Genomic DNA, 19089 nt, shown 5'->3' on the forward strand with positions numbered 1-19089 from the left:
TTCTGGGAATTACTGGACCCTCATCCGGAATTCCGGTTGCACAACCGAAATTCCGGTTCCTCGCAGGAATTTTTCAAAAATTCCTAACTCAACTAAATCAAACCCAATTCATACCAAACCTTCCAGACCTGCTCTAAATACCCCAAGGAACATTTCCAAGGCATAGAAACAACCCAGAAACCTCAGATACAAAATTTTCCATTAAAGCTCAAGCTTTGAGTTCTAAACTCAAACTTGAGCAAATCCCACAAACATGCAATCAAACCTGCTTAATTCTACTTAATTAAGCCTAACTAAGCCTCTGAAAACAATTAAAAACAACAACAACTTCACAGAAACAGATTCACTATATTTCTTCAAAAATCACATATTTTGCTTAGAAAAATCATGGCTTTAAACAAAGTAACAAGCTTGCAATAAAACCTAGATAATCCATTCATTTAAAACCTAATTAAGCTTCTGTAAACAACAATTAAACACAGCAACATACAGCCATACAAACTAACATGCAACCTACCATTTTCACTTCAAAAACATCAAGAACAAAAAGAAAGGTTGAGAACAACTTACTAGCAACTAAGGATCACAAAATCTACACAAGATGGGCTTGAATCACCAAGGAAAACTCCTCCTCCTTGCTGCTCAAAGAGGGCCGAAAAGAGAGAGGCTTGAGAGAGAGTTGAAAATTCTATTTTCCTAACTTAGTATTTTTTGTAAAAATGAAGGGAATAACAAATAAAAGCCACTAATATCCTTTTACATTTCAGCCAATAATTAAATAAAAATAAACATTTATTTCATTTAATAAACTCACAAAAGACAAAACACTAATGGGGCAAAAAGACCATTTTGCCCCTCCACCTTAAAACCACATAAATCAATCTAAAGGGGGTATTTTGGGGAAATTCTAAATTCCCGGCCATTCCCGACATTCCCAATGTCTAAAACCAGTCCCAAACAAATAACATGCTAAGTTGTGATTTCTATTGAGCCAAACGCCGAGTTCCAAAATACCGGGCACCGGAAATGCAAACTATGAAAACTACTGAATAACATAACCATGCATTTCTGAATTCCATAAATAACAGTAATAAATTATTTAAATAGCTATAAATAATTTCATAATTAATCATAATTAACAGATAATTTCCAAATTAACTAAGCGGGCTTTACAACTATCCCCCCCTTAAAAGGATTTCGTCCCCGAAATCTAACCTGAATAACTCTGGATATTGAGTTCTCATATCTGACTCTAGCTCCCAGGTGGCTTCCTCCACCTTGCTGTTTCTCCAGAGAACTTTGACCAAAGCTATGGTCTTATTCCGAAGGACTTTATCCTTTCTATCCAGGATCTGCACTGGCTGTTCCTCATAAGTCATGTCTGGCTGAAGCTCAAGACTCTCATAACTGAGTATATGAGAGGGATCTGAAACGTATTTTCTCAACATCGAGACATGGAATACGTTGTGAACTTCTGATAAGGCTGGAGGCAATGCTAACCGATATGCCACTTGACCTATCTTCTCGAGAATCTCGAAAGGTCCTGTAAATCTAGGGCATAACTTGCCTCTTTTCCCGAAACGTTTAATCCCCTTCATCGGAGATACCCGTAAAAACACATGTTCCCCTACTTGGAACTCAACATCTCTGCGTTTCGGATCTGCGTAACTCTTCTGTCTGCTCTGTGAGGCAAGCATTCTAGCTTTTATCTTCTCTATCGCCTCATTGGTCCGCTGTACTGACTCAGGACCTAGGTATTTCCTCTCCCCTGTCTCGTCCCAGTGGATAGGGGATCTACATTTCCTACCGTACAACAGTTCATAGGGAGCCATCCCTATCATACTTTGATAACTGTTGTTGTAAGAAAATTCTATCAACGGTAGATACTTATTCCATGAGCCTTCAAAGTCCATAACACAGGCTCTCAACATGTCCTCCAATATCTGAATTGTCCTTTCGGACTGACCATCTGTCTGAGGATGGAATGCTGTACTGAATTTCAGCTTTGTACCCATTGCCCGCTACAAACTTTGCCAAAATTTGGAGGTGAACTTCGGATCCCTGTCCGAAACTATAGACTTCGGTACCCCGTGAAGTCTTACTATCTCTCTGACATACAGTTCTGCCAACTGATCCACTGAAAATGTTGTTCTAACCGGCAGAAAATGAGCAGATTTCGTAAATCGGTCCACCACTACCCAGATGGAATCAAATAAACCCGTGGTCTTAGGTAACCCGACCACAAAATCCATCGTAATATCCTCCCATTTCCATTCTGGTAGGGTTAGGGGCTGCAATAACCCTGCTGGTCTCTGATGTTCAGCCTTAATCTGCTGACAAGTGAGGCATCTCGATACGAATTCTACCAAATTCTTCTTCATACCGTTCCACCAGAAGTACGGTTTCAAATCTTGGTACATCTTAGTGGTGCCGGGATGCAGAGAATACGGGGTAGAATGAGCCTCCTCAAAGATCTCATTCCTAAGTTCCACACTATTCGGAACACAAACCCTGGCTTTATACAAAAGCATCCCACTATCTGACACTCAAAAGTCCTTGGCTTGACCAGCCAACACCTCATCTCGGATCTTCACTAACTCCGGATCTGTCATCTGAGCGACTTTTATTCTTTCCAACAGATCAGATTGCAGCGTTAAGTTGTGAAGCTGACCTATCACAAACTCAATGCTGGATCTAACCACATCCTCTGCTAGCTGAGGTGAGATCTGAACCATACTAGCTATTTGCCCGGGACCCTTTCTACTCAGGGCATCGGCCACTACATTGGCTTTTCCGCGATGATAGAGGATCTCACAATCGTAATCCTTCACTAATTCCAACCAACGCCTTTGTCTCATATTCAAATCCTTCTGAGTAAAGAAATATTTGAGACTTTTATGGTCGGTATAGATCTCACACTTTTCCCCGTAAAGGTAATGCCGCCAAATCTTTAGTGCAAAAACAACTGCGGCCAACTCTAGATCATGAGTCGGGTATCGCTGTTCATAATCCTTTAACTGACGGGAGGCATAAGCGATAACCCGATCGGCTTGCATCAATACACACCCCAAACCCTGCTTGGATGCGTCGCAATATACTACGAACTTTTCCTTGTCCGAAGGCAAAGCTAGTACTGGAGCAGTAATCAACCTCTGTTTTAGCTCCTGAAAGCTTGCTTCGCACTTGTCTGACCAAATAAATCGCTGATTTTTCTTTGTAAGCTCGGTTAGGGGCATTGAAATTTTAGAGAACCCTTCGACGAACCTACGGTAGTACCCAGCTAAACCCAAGAAGCTTCTGATCTCTGTCACTGTCTTCGGTCTCGGCCAATCCCTGACGGATTCAATCTTCCCGGGATCCACCTTGATCCCATCTTTGCTCACAATGTGCCCTAAGAAGGACACCTGAGATAGCCAGAACTCACATTTCTTGAACTTGGCATAAAGCTTATGTTCTCGAAGCCGTTGCAGTACCATCTGAAGATGTAACTCATGCTCCTCTTCTGATTGAGAGTACACGAGGATGTCGTCGATAAACACAATCACACAGATATCGAGGAAATCCTTGAATACTCTATTCATCAGGTCCATGAATGCTGCAGGAGCATTGGTTAGTCCGAATGACATAACCAGAAATTCGTAATGTCCATACCTAGTGCGGAAAGCCGTCTTTGGAATGTCCTCCTCTCGGATTCTCAACTGATGATAACCCGAACGGAGATCAATCTTAGAAAAGACTGTCTTCCCCTGAAGTTGATCGAACAAATCATCGATCCTAGGTAGTGGATATTTATTCTTCACCGTCAGCTTGTTCAACTCCCTGTAGTCGATGCACATCCTCATAGATCCATCCTTCTTCTTGACGAATAAAACCGGGGCTCCCCAGGGTGACACACTGGGCCGAATGAACCCTATGTCAAGTAACCCTTGGAGCTGAATCTTTAACTCCTTAAGTTCAGCTGGAGCCATTCTATACGAGGCTTTGGAAACCGGTTCCACCCCTGGTGCCAAGTCAATCACAAAATCAATCTCCCGCTGAGGTGGTAACCCTGGAAGTTCTTCGGGAAAAACATCCAAAAATTCCCGAACCACTCTGATGTCTTACGGCGAATGGTATACGGCCGAGTGGTGTCCACCACCACGGCCGAAACCCTAAGCAACCGCCGTGCAACAATTCTCTAGCTGACATAGCCGAGATCACCGGGATCCGAGATCCCTGAACTGAACCAACAAATACAAACGGTTCTTCACTTTCCGGTTGGAAGACCACCATCTTCCTTTTACAATCAATGCTCGCCGAATATTTAGATAGGAAATCCATTCCTAAAATAATATCGAATTCGACTAGACTCATCTCTATCAGATAAGCACTTAACTCTCTACCATCTATCCTGATTGGCATAGACCTAATCCACCTATTGGAGATAACCAATTCTCAGCTGAGTAACGGGGTTCCAAACCACGATTCATATCTATCATACGGTCTACCCAATTTACCAAAGACTGCGGCCGCCACATAAGAATGTGTAGCCCCGTAATCAAACAAAGACCGAATATAGCGAGTTGTTAATAGAAAGCTGACCTGTGACAACTGATGGGCTGGCATCTGCATCAGCCTGCGTGATAGTGAACACCCTGGCTGGAGTGGGTATCGCTGGAGCTCCCGGTGCCTCTGATCGGAGCTGGGGACAGTCCCTCTTGAAGTGTCTGGGCATGCCACAATGAAAGCATCCCTGACCTTTCCACTCGCCCCGATGGTGCCTCTTGCAGCTAGGGCACTCGGGATAGGAGAATCGGGTCTCAGTACCACCAGGACGACTCCCTCTGTTCTGGTTCCCCCGGAACCTCTTGTTCTGACTCGAGCCACCGGAAGCAGTGGGTGCTCTCTTCCTCTGATCAATGGCCGAACCACTACTCCCCCTGCTATAGGCTCGATGCGGGGAGGGGTAGGAGCCCGCCACTCACCGAGATCTTGGGCGACTCGACATGCACCCAAGCTGCGCCCTCGGCACGCGGTGCCTTCTCCACCATCTGAGCATAGGTGGTGCTGTCGTCTGTGGTGATCATCAAATCATGCCTGATCCTGGCATTCAACCCGTCCAGATACTTCTCCTTCTTGCTGAAATCGGTCGGCACAATTCCCGAGGCTAACCTCGCCAACCGATCAAACTGAGTAGTATACTCAGTGACGCTCATGTTCTCACGCTGGGTCAGGTGAGCGAACTCTTTCCTCTTGGCGCTTTTGACCGCCTCGTTGTAGTACTTTGCAATAAAGAGTTCCTGGAACCTTTCCCAGGTCATGGTGGTGACGTCATGGATCTGAGACACCATGTCCCACCATACCAGCGCGTCCTCACAGGCCCGGAATGTGGCGCACACCACTGTCGTTCTGGGTGACACCCATGAAATTCGAATCTTGGTGATCACCGTCGGCCTTGCTCGGCTTTCATCACGTCCAGGACCTCCCGGGAAAACGGAGGTGCTTGCTTCCGGAACCTTTCGTACAAGGGTTCCAATCTATGGGCCGCCACCACTATCTCGGCACAGGCGGCGAGGCGGTGCCACCGGAACTACGAACCGGGCTGCGGGGAGCACCTGGCGTCTCAACCTACGAATCTCGAGGTCTTGCTCTTCGATCCGGGCTTGCATCTCCGCAAACCGTAACTCCCAGTCCCGGGCTCCACGATCGGGTGGGGAGCACAGGCGGCTGTGGCGGGTTCTCATCACCCCGACCACGAGCCTGCCTCGGGGACCTCTACCTCGGCCCCCAACGGTGGGGGGCGAGCTCCCTGTCCTTGGTTCGACCCTACGGAGTTGCCACGACTCACAGTTTGTCCGCCTGGCGTCCATCTGATTAGAACCGCCTGCGAAACCAAGAGTTGGCATATCAGGTCGTATTCAAGGAGAGCTTACTAATGCCGCTTAATTTGGAAATTAAAAACGAAACATGCGCCTATTCTACTATCAGGCTACTAACATGCTTCCTAACAGGCTTTTCTTTTTTCATAACTGAATAAAATAAACTACTAAAGCAATAAAGGCTTACTGAACCGTGAGCAGGAGCTAGCTGGCGATGATGATTGTACATGTCGTGACGATCTTCGGAAGACAACACAGCGGCTACGATACCAAATTGTAACACCCTAACTAACATAGGCGTATTACGTGATTTTTAAACATGCTGTGCAGCTCGTTGCTAATCAACGAGGTTTATAGAAAAACGTGATTAATTAAAATTTTGCTTTTTTAATTAAACTTATAAAACAATATTACAAAAGACTCGGGATCCCGATTATAAAATTATTTACAAAAGATTTAACTGTTTAACTGATACACAAAATAAAGGTCGTCTAACGACCAGTTACAAAAATCGGCCTCGGCATCCCGATGATCGTACGCTCCAGGGCCCTACTTGGCCCGACATGTACAATCTTCACAAGCTCGCTCACGGCCCATCGGCTTTAGCTTTGCCTTTACCTACACATAAACGTAAGCGTGAGTCGACGGACTCGGTAAGAAAAGCATAATAATACTCATACATAATTCTAAGCTGCCGTGTCCAACACGATGCGAGTCCGCTCTTGCCGTTTCCAACACGGTGCGAGCCACTTCTTGCCATGTCCAACATGGTGCGAGTTTTGAACGTTCACGGGGACGGTACTATTGACAAGTATCCTCCTGATCGGTCGAGCCGGTCATACTCGGCTTGGTCATACTCCGGCTGTGCCGACGGGATAGGTCAATAGCACGGAACCACCAACCAAATGTCGGCTGATCGGTCGAGCCGGTCATACTCCGTTGGTCATACTCCGGCACTGTACTGACGTGACGGGGTTGGATGGTTCGAAGCCAACATACATAACTAATGTAATCTAACGGAGGCTTCCTACATGCACGCTAAACATGCAATCTACATATGCATCTTTGTTATACTAATCTTACTGGATTCGAATTCGGGTGTCTTGGTCAACTTGTTGGAACTTTAGCTGAGCGGCGGATTACAGGCTCCCAAACCATAAAAATCACAACACTATAAGTGACACGCTAAATCACTTCCCGGGGACTAAAACTAGGAACTAAAAGTTTCCCTATCGATAAAAAGCATGGCAATACCCCTTAAAACATAAAAATGAGGAAAAACACGGGTTCTGAAAATTCCCCAACCGTGAATAGGTTGCCCAACCGAATTAGGTTAGGAATCTTGGACCCTCATCCGGAATTCCGGTTGCACAACCGGAATTCCGGTTCCTCGCACGAATTTTTCAAAAATTCCTAACTCAACCAAATCAAACCCAATTCATACCAAACCTTCCAGACCTGCTCTAAATACCCCAAGGAACATTTCCAAGGCATAAAAACAACCCAGAAACCTCAGATACAAAATTTGCCATTAAAGCTCAAGCTTTGAGTTCTAAACTCAAACTTGAGCAAATCCCACAAACATGCAATCAAACCTGCTTAATTCTACTTAATTAAGCCTAACTAAGCCTCTGAAAACAATTAAAAACAACAACAACTTCACAGAAACAGATTCACTATATTTCTTCAAAAATCACATATTTTGCTTAGAAAAATCATGGCTTTAAACAAAGTAACAAGCTTGCAATAAAACCTAGATAATCCATTCATTTAAAACCTAATTAAGCTTCTGTAAACAACAATTAAACACAGCAACATACAGCCATACAAACTAACATGCAACCTACCATTTTCACTTCAAAAACATCAAGAACAAAAAGAAAGGTTGAGAACAACTTACTAGCAACTAAGGATCAAAAAATCTACACAAGATGGGCTTGAATCACCAAGGAAAACTCCTCCTCCTTGCTGCTCAAAGAGGGCCGAAAAGCGAGAGGCTTGAGAGAGAGTTGAAAATTCTATTTTCCTAACTTAGTATTTTTTGTAAAAATGAAGGGAATAACAAATAAAAGCCACTAATATCCTTTTACATTTCAACCAATAATTAAATAAAAATAAACATTTATTTCATTTAATAAACTCACAAAAGACAAAACACTAATGGGGCAAAAAGACCATTTTGCCCCTCCACCTTAAAACCACATAAATCAATCTAAAGGGGGTATTTTGGGGAAATTCTAAATTCCCGGCCATTCCCGACATTCCCAATGTCTAAAACCAGTCCCAAACTAATAACATGCTAAGTTGTGATTTCTACTGAGCCAAACGCCGAGTTCCAAAATACCGGGCACCGGAAATGCAAACTATGAAAACTACTGAATAACATAACCATGCATTTCTGAATTCCATAAATAACAGTAATAAATTATTTAAATAGCTATAAATAATTTAATAATTAATCATAATTAACAGATAATTTCCAAATTAACTAAGCGGGCTTTACATTTACCGTAATATCTATTCAATTCAATATCACCTAGTTGATTCTAGATCAAATGATCTTAATCCTGACATGGTTAGGTTCGATCTCAAGAGTATTATTCATGTTCTTTGATTTGTTAGTTAAGTCTACTTTTTGGTCAGGGTGATTCGTACATTTTGGGAACATGATAGTGCAATTGAGTGAAAGCGCTAATCATAGATATAGAATCTATAACTTCTATCTGGACATAGAAGTGAAATGATGATTTCCTTCGAGCGTGGCTAAATATAGATAAATGGTTGAGTACTCATTTCAGCGATTATGTTAGTTCACTGAAATATCATTTATAGGTGGCTAAGTGTTTTAAGGATAAAATACATTGAAGGGTGTAACGGTAAATTAATCCATATGCAGTGTAAATCATTTATAGAGGATTATTGATTATTGGGATTATAACAATAGATAATTAATAGCGTATCTGCATCGTGGAACATATAGAGCGTTTTATATAACTGAGAGTGTAATTCCAAGTTCAATGGTGGATGCAATGAGGAATTAATAAGTTAGGGGATTTACTTGGTAAATTCTATATTTGCTTATTGGAAGCTCGGATATATAGGCCCATGGTCGCCATACTAGTTGAGACAATACTGCTTGTAAGACTCAGTAAATTGATTTTAATTAATCAATTATAATTCTAAAATTAGATTATGTCTAGTTTATGAATTTTCACTAAGCTTGGGCTTAATTGTGAAGAAAAGATATTCTAGGCTTTATTGGTTAATTAAGAGACTTTATTAAGTCTAGTTAATAAATATATTAAATGGCAATTTTATTTAATAATTAATTTTAATTATTAAATAATTAGTTTTGGCATTTAAGTGGTTAAATTAAAAAAAATGGCATTTTTGAGAAAATAAGATGAATAATTGGAAAAATAGCAAAATTGCAAAGTGGGGCCCAATATCCATGGTCGGCCACTTGAGGAGCAATTTACCATTTTATTTTTTATTATTTTAATGCCAAATAAATCTAACCTAACCCTAGGTGGTTTCCTATAAATAGGTAGTGATGACCTCAAAGGAAAAGAAGATGCACACACTTTCCTTTACAAAACTTTTGAGCCATCTTCTGCCTACCAATTTCGAAATCCTCTCTCTCTCTCTCTTCCTCTCTTCAAACCGAAACCCTAGAGTGATTAGAGTAAGTGTCCACACACATCAAGTCGTACTCAATCATAGTGTGTAAGGCTGTGAAGAATTCAGTTTCAAGAGAAGGAGATTCGGGCTCAGATCTTGGTAATACTCTACTACAGAAAGGAACAGGGGTTAGATATCTAAGCGGAAGGAACCACTATAATTCCACTGCACCCATTGTAAGGTTTCTGAAACTTTATATGTGTTTATTTCATATCGTTTTAAAAGTTCATGTTTAGGTTGTTAAAAACATACTTGTTAGTAAATCTAGATCTTGGTAAAATATATTCCAACAACTGACCTGAGAGCCATGGTAACTGAATTACTTTCAAGAAATTTCGACTTAAAACGATATATATGTGATTTGGATGTAATTCATGTTTATATATGTGTTTTTGATGATTGATTGATGTTTGCGAAATTTTTGCAAAAAATAATTGGATTTTTCTGCTAAAATTATTTTTGTTGGATAGTTTGGAAAAAAAAATAAGCAATTTACTTTTTTACAAAACTTAATTTCGATTTTATTTGAATTAGTTATGAATTTTTAAAAATTAGAAAAAATCAGGAGGTGGTGACACCTCCCTTACGCGCGCAGATCCCCTTGATTTCAGGGGTGCACGTGCTTTCGGACAAGGCCCTATCCGAGATTTCTCGGTCAGGATGGGCTGATCTTGTCTGAAGGGACCCCTGCGCGCGTGGAGAGGCTGCATGCAACCTCTCTGTGCGTGTTTCTTTGGGTCATCACCACTTGGGACGCGCGCGGATGGTATGCAACATATACCATCCGTACCAAATCTATTTTTTTTCTAGTTTTTTCAAGTTTTCATGTTTTTTCATGGAATTAATTTCGAATTTTTTTTGTGTAATTTTTTATTTAGATTTTTATTTTTCATATTTCAAATCTAATTATGAGAATTAAATTAATTAATATTTTTTAAATTAATTTGAGGTATTAAAGAAATTTGAATTTAAAAATTGGTAAAAATCTATCTTTGTGCTTAATTTGTTTTCTTATTTTTAAAAATTTGATTATTTTATCTTATTTAAATTTAAGGTTAGATATTTAGTATTTTAAATTATTTAATTTTTTTTTAATAAAATGACCTTACTTGAAATTTAAAATAAGATTATTTTAATCAGAAAATTTTAAATTGAAATAAGATATTTTGTTGACTTTTAAATTTTGTTATTTTATTTAAAAATTAAATTATAAAATTAGAAAAATGATATTGATTTATCATTTTATTTTATTGAATATTTAATTTTATTTTAATAACATGAAATTTGAAAAGTTGTTAGCATTTTTTTTTAAATAGATATTTAGGTTAGTTGAAACCTAATTTTTTCAAATTTATAGGTTTAAGTTTTAAATTAATTTTTTTTAATTTATTTTTTATTTATTTTCGAAAAAAAAATTATTTTATTTATTTCGAAATTAATAAATTAATTAATTAATTAATTTAAATAAATCCTATATCAAACTATCGAACTAGTTACATGTTTGTGTGTTTTATATATGGTTTAATTATTAAATTTTTTTTATAAAACCTATTATTGTTTGATCTAAATTGCCATAGTTAACTTGTTGACAGATCCAATGATCTGATTTTAACCAATGGTTTAATTATCAATTAGCATTAAAATATTAGAAAAATAAATGGTAAAATCCATGCATAGTGGTCGGCCATGGGTTGGATAATGGGCCCCACTTTGCAATTTTGCCATTTTCTCGTTTTCCATCTAATTTTCTCAAAAATGCCAAATTTCCAATTTAACCACTTAAATGCCAATTCCAATTATTTAATAACTAAAAATTAATTATTAAATAATATTGTCATTTAATATATTTATTAATTAGACTTAATAAACTCTCTTAATTAATAAATAAGAGCTAGGATCTCTTTTCTTCACATTTAAGCCCTTGCTTAGTGAAAATTCATAAACTAGACATAGTCTAATTTTAGAATTATAATTGATTAACTAAAATCAATTAACTGAGTCTTACAAGCAGTATGGTCTCAACTAGTATGGGGACCATGGGCCTATATAACCGAGCTTCCAATAAGCTGACCTAGAATTTACCAAGTAAATCTACTAACTTATTAATTCCTCATTGCATCCACTCATAGAACTTGGAATTGCACTCTCAGTTACATAGAACGCTCTATATGTTCCAGGATATAGATACGCTATTAATTATCCATTGTTATAATACCAATAATTAATGATCCTCTACAGATGATCTACATTGCATAGGAATAAAATTACTGTTACACCCTTTCAATGTATTTTATCCTTAAAACACTTGGCCACCTACAAATGATATTATAGTGAACTAATATAGTCACTAAATGAGCGCTCTATCATTTATCTCTATTTAGCAAGCTCGAAGGAAATCATCGTTTCACTGCTATGTCGGATAGAAGCTATAGATTCCATATCTATGATTAGGGCTCCCAGCCTCCCACTCAATTGTACTACTATGTTCCCAAAATGTACGTATCACCCTGACCAAAAAGTAGGCTTAACTAACAAATCAAAGAACAGAATAACACTCTTGAGATCAATCCTAATCATGTCAGGATTAAGATCATTTGATCTAGGATCAACTAGGTGATATTGAATTGAATAGATATTACGGTAAATTTATCATATCTAATCAAAGTTCAATATCGGTCCCTTCCAATGTATACTCCATACATCCGATATTGGTAAACTTTGCAAATGCCCTAGAAAGGACATAACACTTATCCAAGGTGTAAGTGTACCTACCGCTAATTATCATGCCAGTCTAAATCTAGTGAACTGACAAATCAGGGAATTAAACTCTTTGAACATATAATCATGATTATATTCCACTGTGCTGACAACACTATAATCATGAACAAATACATATGTTCTGGACTTAATAGAATTCATACATATAATCATGAAATAAATAATGTGAACCATGCAACATAAAATGTGATTTCTGATCTTTATTAATTAGTAAATCTGATTATATTGAAATGGGTTTTATTTAAGGCACAAAACCTAACACCTGGTTGGACTGACTATCCATTGTCTACCTGCTTGTAGACCCTAATTGACTTGTCGATGAGCGTTCCTTGTAATAGATCTCTTATTAGATCCTAATCTCCTACGGTAGTTCTAGCATTGGACTATCTTATCAGGTCATTGGCCTCCCTATTATGGTGGTTCAGCTCCACGTGATGGGCCCAGAAGATGGTCTCCTGGTCGTCCATCCACCTTAGGAATTCGCATCTCTGCTAGGTGAAAGCATCACAACCAACAGTGCATGATTCTTCTTGTCCTGTCTAAGTGACATGCCTTACATCTTCTTTGAGCCTAGCCAACTCAATATCATCCCCAAGGTCCAACTTAGGCTCATCAATAGATGGTTCCCCAATTCCTGACCATGTCTCTGTTGGATTTTGTGCCCTAAATAAAACTCATTTCAATATAATCAGATTTACTAATCAATAAAAGATCATAAATCATTTTATGTTGCACGATTCACATGATTTATTTCATGAATATGTTTAATGTATAAATTCTATTAAGTCCAGAATATATATATATATATTTATTCATGATTATAGTGTCGTCCACAGTGGAATATAATCATGATTATATATTCAAAATTATAAGTCTCACGATTTGTCAGTACACTGGATTTAGACTGACATGATAATTGGCGATACGGTATACTTACACCTTGAATAAGTGTTATGTTCTTTCTAGGGCATTAGCAAAGTTTACCAGTATCAAATGTATGGAGTCTACATTGGATTGGACTGATATTGAACTTGGATAAGATATCATAAACTTACTGTTATATCTTTCTAAGTCAATATCACTGGTTAATCTTAGGTCTATAGATCTTAATCCTGATATGGTTAGGTTCATTCTTAGTTTTATTATTTATGTTCTTCAATTTGCTCGTTAAAGTCGACCACTTAGATCTTCTCGTGACATTGGGATTAAGGACATGGTAGTTCAATTGAGTGAGAGCGCTAATCACAGATATGAAATCTATATCTTCTATAAGTATTTAAAAGTGAAACGAAAATTTCCTTTGAGCTTGGCTTGATATAGATAAATATTTGAGGCCTCATTTCAGTAATTATATTAGTTTACGGAAATATCATTTATAGGTAGCTAAGTGTTTAAAGGATAAAATACATTGAAGGGTAGAACGGTAAATTTATCCCTATTCTATGTAGATCATCGATAGAGAATCTTTGACTATTAGGATTGTAATAATGGATAATCATAATGTACCTATATGTTGGTACATGTAGAGTGTTCTATATAATTGAGAGTGCAGTTCTGAATCTATAGTGGCGCAAGGAGGAATTCATAAGTTAAGGAATTTACTTGGTAAATTCTAGATCTACTTATTGGAAACTCGGTTATATAGGCCCATGGTCCCCTCACTAGTTGAGATAATACTGCTAGCAGACTCAGTTAATTAGTTTTAATTAATCAATTATAATTCTAAAATTAGACTATGTCTTATTTATGAATTATCACTAAGCAAGGGCTTAACTGTGAAGAAAAGGGGTTTTAGGGTCTACTTGTTAATTAAGAGACTTTGCATGATCTAATTAATAAATAATATAAATGACAATTTTATTTGATAATTAATTATGATTATTAAATAAATAGTTTGGCATTTATAGGATTGAAATTAGAATATATGGTATTATAGAAAGAAGAATTAGTGGTTGAAATAAAGTGGCAAAATTGTAACTGGTAAAAGGCCCTTTAGTGCCCGGCCACTATGTGTGATTTTTGCCCATTATTTTATTCTTTTTTAATCCATATAATTCAAGCCTAAGCCCTAGCTGAAACACTATAAAAGGAACATGATGCTCTCGTCTCATCCAACACTTTCAACCTACCAAATCTAGTTTCTAACTCTGTTAGAAAATTAGTAGATGAGAGACACCTTCTATAGTGATTTCGAGCCTCCTTCTATAGTGATTTCAAGCCTCCTTCTATAGTGATTTCGAGCCTCCTTCATTGTTCTTCATCAATCGACCCTTAGTCATAAATTGTCATGCCCACACATAGCAAGCCAAGTACTCAATCATAGTGCAGAAGATGGTGGTAACCAATTCAAAGGAGACAAGGAGATCGAGGCTCAGATGTTGTTATTACTCCGCGACAGAAAGGAACAAGGGTTAGAGATCTGAGCGGAAGGAGTCATATTATTCTGCTGCAATCAATGTAAGATTTTCTAAACTCTTATGTGTTTAATTTCATCGCATTAGAGATATTTATATTTAGGATGATAATTCAACATACTTGTTAGTAAATCTAGATCCTAGTAAAATATTCCCAACTACTGGCCTCAGAGCAATGGTAATGATTTACTTTCATGAAATATGGATTAAAACGATGAATTTGTTAATTTGGATGTGTTCATGTTGGTTTATGTGTTATTTAATGATTGTATTTAAATTACAAAATTTTTCCATAAAAATAATTTTATTTTCATTCTGAAAATAATTTATTTGGATTCCTTGTTAAAAATTAAGAAATTTTAGTTTTTACAGAACTCGATTCCAATAAAAATTGAGAAAGTTATGGTAATTTGAAAATCGGGTGCATATGGGTGTCGAGATGGTGCATCGCGTACACCAGGCACTCAGACAAGACGAGGGAGACGCGCGCGTGCCTCGGACACTTTGTGTCTGAAGCTCGGTCTTCGTCCTTTGCACGCTAGCTTCAGACACGAGTTGGCATGCCCAGATGCTGCAGGCCGCTAAGAATCCTCAGCATGACACCTTGCAATAGCCCATCTCCACGCGCATAGCTCCCTGCGTGCAGCCTCTCGATGGGCAGCATGGGTAATTTCACCCAAAACCGATTCTTTTGGTGATTTTTCACCAATTTTGAATTTTTCCATTTCAAATCACTAATATTCAATATAAAATATTATTTTTAATATTTAAACCTAAATATCAAATATCAAACTTAATAATATCTAATTATTTAATAGATTATTATTAATTTCTGATATTTTGAAGTTTAAATTTAAAAATTGATTATTTTTTGTTTTAATTTATGGTTATATTTAAAATTTTTGTGAATTTGTTAATATTATTATAATATTTAATTATAAGGTTAGATATTTTAATATTGGGTATATTTTAAATTGAAAGATAGCAGTATCCTTTTGATTTGAAATATTATATTAAAATTATTTTATATGACAAATTAAATAATTATAAAATTCAAATTAATCTAGATATTTTTATAGACATTCTAACCATAATATTTTTAAATTCATAAATTCGTTATTTTAGAAAATATTTAATTGTTTATAAATTATAAGTTAGATAAATGATATTTTTATCATTTTACTTATCAAAAATTTATAAATAATGTTATAAATATTTAAATAACTTAGATATTTTTGTAGAAATTTAAAAAAAACACTTAATTTGAGATTTTTTGACATATAATTTAGATAATTATCATTTGTTTATTATTTTAAGAATTTTATTTTTAAAATAATAATTGTCTAACCATATTTATTTTTAAATTATTTATTTTGTTATTTTAATTTTATTAAATTATAAGATTAAAAAATAATATTAAAAATATTTATTTGTTTATTTTCAAATAATTTATCTTATTAGATATTTAATTCAATTTGATAAAAATAATTTAAATAAACCGAGATATTTTAAAATTAGTTTGAATTGTTAAATTTTAAAAAGATATTTTAGGTTGTTTCAACAACTGTAAATTTTCGAAATTTTTTTGGTTAGTTAAATGATAATTTAATTATATAGGTAATAAATATCTTATTTCACATATTGTTACATGATATTGTTTGTTTTATTTAAATTATTTATTCAAAACTTTTTTTAACAAACCTATTGTTTATTTGATCTAATTTGCAATGATTAACTGATAGATCGAATGATCTAATTTTAATCATAGTTTAATTGTCAATAGATCATATAAATAAATTGTAACAGGTAAATTTTGTAATTTCTTTCATATGTGATAAATCTAGAAACATGATAAGGTCCATCCACATTTTTTTGACCTGTGTGAGCCTACATGTTTGCTTTTGGGCTTAGATGCATATAGAAGCCTATTTATTTCTAAATATACAAATGGACTAGGTTGCTAAAATAAAATATCAATCATGATAGTTTTATTTAGATCCAACTAGTATTTGGCCTATTCAATTAATAACAATTATTTAATGAATGGTTAAAATTCATCTCCTTTGGGCCTTGTGTGAGAGTTAGGGGGTCATTAGTAGTGGGTACGATATACTAGAGTCAGCCCTCTCTCACATGATCAATCTCAATTGTGAAGGCTCATTTACCTTATTTAAATAATTTTATTAGGTTAATTATACTAGTTTAACCTAATTAAAATTGAATTAACAACATAATTAATTTTGAAATAAATGACATTAATTTTTCATTGGATTATTTTAAAATTAATTTAGAAAAACATACTTAGTTTGAAGAAAAGATTCTAGATAGTGATTTTTAGTAACTAATTTATATTTTCTAATATTTAATTAAGTAGAACAATATATTTAGGTTGAAAATAAGTTTTATTAATTAATTTTTAGACCAACTTAAATTAGGATATTTTTTTAGAACTTAAATTAGAATTAATCATTAAGTTGATTTTATTCAAGATACTTAATTATTTATTTCTATTTCAAGAAATTTAATTAATTAGAAAATATATTTAAGTTGAAAATTAATTTGTTAATTAATTGTAGACCAACTTAAATTAGAATATTTTTTTAGATATTAAACTATAATTAATAATTAAGTTGTTTTATTCAAGATACTTAATTATTTGTTTCTATTTTAATAAATTAATTAAATACAAAATTATATTTGTTGCCTCAGACTTTTCTCAAAATACGTGGCAGCGACCACGGGTGACACGTGGACCGAAGAAAACATCCCCTCACAAAAATTAATTAAGTCTTAGGCAGAAAAGTGCATCTCATGGAGTGAGCCTCCCGGAGGAGAGCCTAAGACACGCCTTTACTCCCTGGGAGGCTAAAACTATAACAGAGCATCTCTGGGAGGGAAAGAGATTGTTCGAACAGTCACTTCGCATTTAATGTCGCATGGGGAGAAACGTATCAGAACCTCCACAAGAGGATTTGACAGATGGCGTAAGCCCCTTTTTACGACGATTACACGACAATCGACAAGTCTAGTGACGGCTACATTATGAGGACTCACATCAATCAAGGGAGGATAAAAGATTATATGAACCTAATCCCCAAGATACCTACAATATATGGCATGTATTTTCTATTTTATATCTGCTAGGAATTTGTGCACATAACAGGCTAACACAAAAAGACAAGTGATCCCTTTCTAGGGATTCCCCCAAAAAACACTATAAATACCCCATAGATAGAATGAAAATGGGGTGGATCGATTAATTAAAGAATCGAAGGGAGTAAAGAAGAGAGAGAGAGAGAGATTCACCAAGAACAATCTCTGTAAAAATTCTCTCAAAAAATAATAAAGACTCGTGGACTAAGGCTCATTGATATTTTTCTTAAGAAATTTAATTAAATAGGAAAATTATATTTATGTTAAAATTATTTTATTTAATTTTAGACCAACATATATTAGAATAATTTTTCCAAAATTATTTTATTTTATTTTATTGTGAGATTTCGAAAATGTATTATTTTAAATACATTGGATTTCAAATTTAATTGAGATGTACATTTATAGAAAATTAAATTTGAGTTGAAAATTAATTTAATTAATTTTGGACCAACTTTAATTAAGTAAATTACATTATATTTATTGGAAAATTAATACTAAAGACGAAAAATAAATTTTGTATTTTTCAAATCTATAATTTTATAAATATAAAATTAAAATTTATATTTAGAGTTATCTAAATTAGTAATTTTTATTAAATAAATATATTAATTTTTAAATATATAGATTAAAATAAGTATCAAATGAAAATACAACTCTTTAAAATAAAAAGCTTTAGTTATAAGAATATTCGATCTCCATTGTTGGTCTTACATGGTTAATATTTCAATGGGACCTCGAGACGCTAGACTTCGTCCCCCATATGGATGGTCTTACATTGAATATTTAACACCGTAAAGATCTCGAAAGATAAGTATTTTATAAGTTTTTGTCTCTATTACTCTCCCCTACGGTGACTACTTAGAAATAAATTTACAAAGTATGAAACAATAGTGGAAGCTCATAAAATAAGAATAACCTTGACTCTCGCCTACCGGGACAACGTTGGATTCTTATTTTTATCGAATAAAAGGTTGCTAGAAGGGTGTCCATTTTAGATGAGCTGACTACTCTATTTAATGAATGGTATCTTTGACTCTCGCCTGCCGGGACACTATCAGTTTGTTGGAAACCTTTGAAATTATTTAAGATATGATAGTTTTTGTATTTTAACATGTCTTTGTTACTTGCTAAATGCTTAATAATGTTTGAATTGTGTATGGATTTATATTAAATCATGTTGTTTTATGTTATTAATTGTTTTA

Source organism: Cannabis sativa, chromosome 7 (genome assembly GCF_029168945.1).
Source record: "Cannabis sativa cultivar Pink pepper isolate KNU-18-1 chromosome 7, ASM2916894v1, whole genome shotgun sequence".
NCBI classification, from domain to species: Eukaryota; Viridiplantae; Streptophyta; class Magnoliopsida; order Rosales; family Cannabaceae; genus Cannabis; species Cannabis sativa.